At 40.2% G+C, this 8655-nt stretch overlaps 1 long non-coding RNA gene across 2 annotated transcripts; it reads left to right on the top strand.

Annotated features, from left to right (window-relative positions):
- The first annotated feature begins 5550 nt into the window (after positions 1 to 5550).
- Positions 5551 to 7988, top strand: LOC136538332 (uncharacterized). 2 transcript variants are annotated; one of them, XR_010779305.1, is made up of 4 exons: positions 5551 to 5971; positions 6125 to 6587; positions 6750 to 6894; positions 7532 to 7988. It is a non-coding gene; the product is annotated as an uncharacterized lncRNA (long non-coding RNA). The 2 variants fall into 2 exon arrangements; XR_010779304.1 differs by having other exon boundaries at positions 5551 to 6587.
- Positions 7989 to 8655: the final 667 nt, after the last annotated feature.

Here is an 8655-nt window from a genome sequence, read left to right as displayed (position 1 = left end):
ACAAGGTAGTTTGACCAATATCATTATTGAATCAACTATTCGAGACCAGATTATTGCCGCTCAAAAAGAAAACAAGGGTATAGCCCATATCAAAGAAAGAGTCAGGAATGGAAAAGCAGCATGCTTTAGAATAGATGATGTAGATGTGTTATGGTTCAAGGATCGCCTTGTGGTACCAAAGGTTCCTGAGTTGCGATAGTCAATTCTTGAAGAGGCACATACCACCAGGTTCTCTATTCATCCAGGAAGTAATAAGAGGTACCATGACTTAAAACAGAGATTTTGGTGGACCAAAATGAAGATAGAGATGCTCGGTATATAGCCAAGTGTGATACTTGTCAAAAAGTAAAAGCTATACATTTGAGGTCCGCCAGAGAGTTAGAGCCATTGCCTATTCCAGCTTGGAAGTGGGATGATATCAGTATGGACTTTATCGTCGGTCTACCCAAGACATCAAAAGGTTTTGACTCAATATGGGTTATTGTAGATCGACTAACTAAGTCAGCACATTTTCTTCTAGTCAAGAGTATATATCCCACTATCTAATATGCCAAGATGTATTTAGCACGAATCGTGAGTCTACATGGAGTACCAAAGACCATAGTGTCAGATAGGGGTACACAGTTTGTCTCCAACTTTTAGAAACAATTGCATGCTTCGTTAGGTACCAAACTTCTGTATAGTACAACTTATCATCCATAGACTGATGGTCAGACTGAAACAGTAAATCAAGTACTTAAAGATTTGTTAAGATGTTGTGTCCTTAACTATTCCAATAAGTGGGATGAATGTTTGCCTTTGGCTGAGTTCTCATACAACAATAGTTATCAAGAGAGCATTAAGATGGCTCCATTTGAAGCACTTTATGGTCGTAGATGCAGAACATCGCTAAATTGGTCTGAACTCGGGGAAAGATGGTTCTTTGGAGTTGACCTTGTGAAAGAAACAGAAGAGAAGGTTAGGCAGATACAAAGTAATTTGAAGAAAGCTCAGTCCCGACAAAAGAGTTATGCGGATAAATGACATAGACCATTGGTGTTTAACAAGGGAGATTTTGTATATCTGAAGGTATCACCAATGAAGGGAGTTACCAGTTTTGGTGTTAAAGGCAAGTTGGCACCTCGTTATATTGGACCATTTCAAATATTGGAAAGGTATGGAAAGGTGGCATATCATTTGAAGTTACTAGAACATCTCTCAGTTGTGCATGATGTGTTCCATGTTTCGCAATTAAAGAAGTGTCTTCGGGTGCCTAAGCAAAATATTGAGGTTGAAGGAGTGGAACTTGAACCTGATTTGACCTATTCTGAATATCCTATCTGAGTTCTAGATCAGAAAGACTATGTCACACGAAGGAGAACAATCAAATTCTACAAGATACAATGGAATCAACATTCCGAAGAAGAAGCTACTTGGGAATCCGAAGATTACTTGCTAGAAAAGTTTCCGGAGTTTCTTGCGTCAATATAGAATCATGTTAGTTGTGCTCTGTCGTTACAAATCATGTTTTGTAAAGAGACCTTAGCTGTTTTATGGACATGTTTTGAATGTATTCGCTCGACACATTTCCTTTTCCATTACTTACCCTCGGACTTTAAATCTCGGGACGAGATTTCTTTTAGGGGGAAGGATTGTAACACCTTGGGTGTTTAAATACTAAAACCTGCCATGTCATCATATGCATTGCACATCATTTTGGTGTTAGTGAAAAATTTTATATGTATACACTAAAACAAGTTTACCTTTATGTATATGTGTTGACTTGTATGGTTTGAATCAAGTTCAAAATCTTTGTAATGCTTTGAAATTTCCGAAAACCCTGATTTTCAGTGTTTAAATTCTACCTTGAAAACCTAATTCAAAATCTAAGCACATTTTGGGGTTGAGCCTAAAAGGAAAAGTGTAGAGCTTGTCAAGTTGTACAAAGTTTGTTTTTGGAGTTTTCAAAGTTGTTATATAAATTTTGAAGTAATTTGAAGAGGCGAAATGTACTTAAAGTGTCCCCTATTGATTTTAAACTTGCATTTCAAAATGTAGACATAATTTGGGTATGGTTATTAAAGCAAAGTTGTAGAACTTTGAATTTGGAACAACTTTTATTTTTGGAGATTTTTGAGTTACCATACAAATTTGGGAGTAATTTAGGAAATTAGGCGAGTGACAATTCTGTATTTTCAGTGAACAGTACCCGCGGGCGGCACCTCACCGCCGGCGACCTTCTTCTAGCTTCCAGTCACGCCCGTGGCCTTCTCTGGCTTCGCGCTGGCATGAGCAGGCTGCTGCATGTCATCTCCTTGCTTCCTGGCTGCTATTTAAAGCTTGTGCCACCGCCGTTCTTCTATTTTCTCCTTCCTCTACTTTTCCCGTCGCCTCCGCCGCTGCTCCGTTGAGCTGTGCCGTCGCCGTAGCGCATTCCCAGCCTCGGCAAAGCCTATCATAGCTCTACCTATTAATAGCACACCCATCTGACTCACCCTTGTAGCTTGACTTCACCGGGAAACATAGCTCGGTGCCTTTCTTCCTCACGGCCGGTAGCGTCACCGGTGATCCCGCTTCACCGTGGCCGGAGCTCTGCGGTGAGCCTCTGCTCTTGCGAAGTGTTGCTCCATCTTCTCCATGTTGCCGTGGTGCTTTGTGCCTCGTTGCTTGATCATTTTATCCACCGTAGCCACTGGAACATCGCCGTCGACGACAGCCTGCTCTGTCGTGTCTGCTCTGCTCGCCGACCCGCCTTTCGGTTGCTCCTCCGGTTCGGCCATCAACTCCAGCGTGTTTGGGGTGAGCTGTTGTTTCTTCTCAAGCAGTTTGTTTATCCGTTATCAGCCTTCCTTTGCATGCGTATCGTTGCCGCACCGCCGTGTCCGCCATGGCCGACGTCGAGCTCGGTTTGAGCTGTGACTGGTGCAATTCATGCCACTAATCGATGCGCCTCGTCGTGGTGATCACGTTGGTACCCTCGCCGTCGCTGTTGATCTCACCGGTGGCGAGAAATCGCCGGTCAATGCCCGGTCATCGTTGCTACGCGTGGGAGCACTGTGCTGACAAGTGGGGTCACCCCGTCAGTGACTGTGTTGTTTGAAAATGGAATTTTTCTTTTTCAGAAATGCATGAATAGTGCTATGATTTGTTATTTTTGTATAGAATTAATTAGAGCTCCAAAAATTATGAAAATTTTTGTGTGACCTCTCTGAGCTGTAAAATATTTAGAAAAAATATTAAATGTTGATTTTCAGTACATTTTGACTGTGATAAAAATTGCTCTAATTAATTAATAAATGAGCTTCCATGATTTTTCTAGGCTTTATTATTTATCCAAAAATTATGAAAATTATTTTGCCACTTAGTTATCATATGATGAGTCTTCACAAATATTTTGAGCTCATTTGGAAGAAGTTTATTTATTTCATAATTTTGAATTAAATAATTAATTCATAAAAGCAAATAGTAAACATTAATAATTTAGGTTTTGTTTGAATTTTTTATTGAGTGGTGACCTTGGGTCATTAGTATAGAATCATTCTTGATATTTAAAGTAAGTGTTTGAATTTATGAAATTATTTGATTAATTGTTGGTTTGCAACTGTACCGCGAAGGAAAGTTGTATTCAAGTGGTTAATTTTTGCATTCATTGTCAAGCATCATGTTTCATATCGCGCATCATATTAAACATGGCATTGTTACTACGTGTAGTGAACGAAAGCGAGAACGTGGTAGTGAATCAGGTTGAGGAGGAAGTTAATCCGTCTATTGAGGTCGGGTTTGATAATTGTGGAACGTCTTCGGAACCTGACCTTTCCATCAATCAAGGCAAGCCCCGGATGTAGAGTGATATCAGAGCGACCATTACAAAGTTTTTGTAGTATTGTTTTACAAAAACTTCAAAACGATTTGGGACAGATAAATTTAAACTGTTAATTTGGTCTAAATTGCTTCTGACTTATCTTAATTCATTCTCGCTATTCCTTATTTGATTAAAAAGGTGTTGTTCGGTGTAGTAGTAATCTTATTATGCCCTATATAATATGAACTATTGTTTATGTACTATAGGAGCTTTGATGTTTAAGTTTCGTAAGGACGATTCATGCATCATGATCAATCCATTTGTTACCTACTTCCCTCTAAGTCTGGGTTGAGTAGTGAGTCTGGGTTGAGTAGTGTAATCCATCCTTGCTTCTTTTTAGACTTTTAACAGATCGTCTTACTATTTGAAATCTTGCTTTCTACAGTATGGCTCGTACCAAGATAACGCCTCGTAAGTCTGTTGGACCCAAAGGGGTTCCTCGTCACTAGCTTGCCCCTAGGAGTAATGGTGTTAGCAGTAGCATCTTTAGGCCTGATCCCCAGGCTGAGGTACAGAGGCTTTCTGCAGAGTTAGCACAGGCTACTAGAGATAGGGCCTTGGATGCCATCTAGGTGGGCAAGTTAAGAGATCAATTGAGGTGTCGCACCACCACTCATAAGAACTGTGAGCGTATGTTAGTTCGTATGGTGGAAGAAAGAAATGAAGCTTGGCATAGAGAAGATGAAGCCGCAGGAATTAAAAGGAAGATGCAACTCTCTAAGCTTGATGAATGGCATGAAAAAACATATCACAACTCTAAGATTTACAAAGAGAGGACGAAAAGATGGCATGACAAGAAGATCAAGAAGGAGTTTGTCCCTGGAGATAAGGTATTACTTTTTAATTCCAAAGTTAAATTATTCGGGCATGGAAAACTTCAGAGCAAATAGGAAGGACCATTCAAGGTGATAAGCACTTCGTCGCATGAAGCGGTAACACTTCAAAATGACGAAGGTACGTTATTCAAGGTAAATGGCCAGTGTCTTAAGATCTTTCTAGAACCTGAAAAACCACCTGAGGATTTGGATGAGGCAGATTTTCTGATTTTATCATAGATTTACACCTCTGTCATTCTCTGTACGTTTCGTAACATGAAAATATACTTTTCAACATTAGATAAGGATAAGAAACCACCGCGAGAAAAACGCATATGAGATGATGACGTGTGGGGCCGCCCGGCCCCACGTAGAGGCCACCCAGCCCACTTGTTATCTGCCTCATGCCTAGTTAACTTTCTCATGTCTTCAAGATCCTTCCTTATTAAAATTCCATAGTTTTTACGAGACCTCCGTAGATCTTACACTACTACGCCAGCCCCCTTCCGCTACACGTGACTAGCAACAGATGAAACATCCGTATCCGATGGGCCGGTTGCACTTATCTCCTCACCCACCCATTTTTTTTATAAGGTCTTGTTTAGTTGGCGAAAGTTTTTAGGAAATGGTACTGTAGTACTTTCGTTATTATTTAGCAATTAGTGTCCAATCATAGTCTAATTAGACTTAAAAGATTCGTCTCATGAATTTCGTCTAAACTATGTAATTAGTTTTATTTTTTTATTTATATTTAATGTTTCATGTATATGTCTAAAAATTTAATGTGACGAGAAATCTTAAAAAAAATTGCAAAATTTTGGAAACTAAACCGGCACTAAGTCCACCGCAACTCCCGTCAAAACCAAATCATACCCCACGACCGCATATCTCGTCAGCTCCTCCGCATGCATCCTCCCTAAAAAAAATCGCAACTCTAATCTGGATTGCTAGGCGCCGGTGCCATCAGAGGAGAATCACCAGCTACCCAGCACTGATCTGGAGGAGTGCCTGGGGGCGAGGGTGGCGGCGATGGCGAGACCCTGCCAGCGCTGATCCGGAGGAGTGCCTGGGGTCAGCGGCGGAGGTGAGACCTTGCCAGCGCTGATCTGGAGGAGTGCCTGGGGGCGGCGATGGTGAGACCCTAGGGGCGGTGCCAGCGGCGGTGAGACCCTAGGGGCGGCGCCAACGGCGGCGAGACGCTGGCGGTGGCACCGTACCAGGAGCAGCGGCATCGTGGACCTTGTGAACAACCCTTCACCGGCTGCGACATCCTGCATATCAGCATCACAGCAACATGGGTTCCCCATAATCCCAGGTGACGTCGGAGGATAATCATAGCCTCAACTACCCAGGGCCCTTCTTCTACAGATCTACGTTGTGTTCTAAGTTCAATCACTCTGTACCCTATGCTCTCCTGTCACAGAAGTTCACTACTGTTCTTAACAAAATAGGGTCTTGCAATTTGTAGGAAATAGTGGCCGGGCAGTGTATCCAAGACTTTTGCAACCAGTTTACATGCCAAACAACATTAGTTCTTGATGAAGATCTGTTTGGGTACATGTATATCTGTACAAGTTGGCCCATGCAACAGGTTTATTATTTATACATGCTAAAAAGATCAATGCTCTTATATAGTGAAAATGAATCCTGCTTATTTTTTCTAGACTTTAGTGCTCTAACCTCCGATTGTGAGTTGTTGAAAATGTTCTAGCATTTGTCATTTTTTGTGTGTTAGTGCTCTTTATTTTTACTCGAGTTCAGTAGTTGTTGACGACCTAAACCAACACTGTAGTTGTGTAGTTTTATCGTGGCGAGGATTAGATCCTGATTTAGTTAATTTTCTTTTATTTTAGGATTATCATGGAGCTGTAAGGATCTGTTGGAAATTTGATTTCCCACACAAGAACTGTCCAGACAGTGTATATATATTGGTAAGTTTTCACACTCCCTATAAATCATTACGTGTCATTTCTGTTGGCTTGACCTTTTAATTTCGTTCATATATTCCGTAAGGCATCTGTTCGAGTGTGTTCACAATATCTTTTCAATTTCGTTCATATATTCCTTAACGCACTGTTTGAATTTGTTCACAGGACCAGATCGTAGAGTGGATGTTTAGTGATTGTTTATTTTTTGCGAACCATGTGTGCAGCAATTGTTGTGGTCTTGCACAAAGGAGATTGCAGCAGGTTTTGATATGACTGCCTGGCAGAAACTCTGCAGAAACAGGGGTCAAAGGTGAGTGCTTGATTACTGAATCCTGATTCAGATAATGTACTTGTGCAAACTAGGGCATATATCTCATGAACTCCAACATTATTATTAGATGGAATTGGGCATATATCACATTTTTTACGAAGTCAGATAGCTCTATATCACATTATTATTAGCAACGCATATATAGCCCAGGACCGACTGTGCAAACCTGTATGCAAATTGTAGTTTGACTCCACTGTGCTAAGGTTGAGATGTAATCCAACTCTACAAGTCAAAGATTAGTATATTAACCATTCTGATTTTAACTTTCTTATATTTTTGGCGTGGACTGTACATTGAAAGATCTACCTATTTTCCTTTGTAACCAAGGTGTTAAGCACATCATAAAGGTGCAGGGTCACATGATGTATTTCTACAATAGTACAGTGTGGTTAGTTTGTATGATAAACAATCAACTAAGTTGGAATCATCTAAAAAGAGTGTACCAACAGAGCAGGCATGCAACTATGGCAAGGTGGACTCATTTAATTTTTAGACTGAAAGTGTGATGCCATGTAAACCTAGAATCTGAATCCTCACATGATTAATCCTACTATGACTTCAGACATGTCTGGCTCACTTTGGAAATATGCTGATCAAAAAATTTCTGAATCTGCAGTTGTAGAGGCGCAGTGGTGGTTGTGGCATTGCAGATATGATGTTTATTCTTCAAAGAAGAGCAAGTTTGATCAAATTACTAGAAGATTAATCCCTATTGCTTTTCGAAAAACACTAGATCATGATTGAACTAGTCATGACTTTATAGTACAGTTTGTGTGACCTTATTGAAATCATGTTCCTTTATTTCGATGGGAGCTAGTTTTGTTGATAATGTTGTGAATTTCATATATAACATTTCATACGTAGGGATGTTTTTCTTATGGTATTGTACCAAAATGTTTGTATAGTTACTATATATTGCACCTTTTTTCCTCGCAGGATCGATGAAATAGGAACACGTGATGAATGGATGGTTGGTGGCATTGTAGATGGCTTATTTGTGTTTTGTATATTTTATTCCCATATGAATGTTGTATACAGAAAAATGTGCCCTGGATTTTTCAGATGGTGCTCATTGTAACGCAACAATTACTTCTTAATATATGGCTGAGAGTTTTTTATTTCTCATGTGTGAGATGATCTCCAATTTTCCATTATATTGCAAATGGATTATTTATTTATTTGGGTCCAAATTATAATAATTTCCAATATTAATGTTCATTATATGATTTATTATTCCTTGTTACGCATGTAAGCATTGCAACAATCCACACTATAAGTAGCAATGTACTATACAAACCATTCGTCTGCGGTTAGTACACACATGTAAGCGTTGCAATAGCCATCAATATCCATTGCAAGTTTGCAACAGTTATTTGTAAGTGTTACCAACACATATGTAAGCGTTGCAATATACCCTTGCAACGCCACTTCTAGCAACGTATAATAATGCGTTGGTATAGGTCTCACCAACGCATATATGAAATTGTAGCAACGCATATATATGTTGCAAAAGGGGGTGTCATTTTATAGTGTTACCCCTGTTGCAAGTTGTTTCCCCTATATAAGTGAGCCTCTACCTGCCTCTATAGCCATCCCATCAAAGCCTTCTCTCTCCAACAGCAGCAAAGCTCTCCACCTTTCTAGTTTCCATGGCCAACAAAGAGATCGTCCCCTATGGTTTTGATCCTAGCAAGAAGCCCGACGCGTTTGCGCTAACCGTCGTTCCTCTTGAAGTTACCC

This window comes from Miscanthus floridulus, chromosome 2, assembly GCF_019320115.1.
Source record: "Miscanthus floridulus cultivar M001 chromosome 2, ASM1932011v1, whole genome shotgun sequence".
NCBI lineage: Eukaryota > Viridiplantae > Streptophyta > Magnoliopsida > Poales > Poaceae > Miscanthus > Miscanthus floridulus.
The sequence above is the reverse complement of the archived record's forward strand: the minus strand, read 5'-3'. Positions and strand labels throughout refer to the sequence as shown.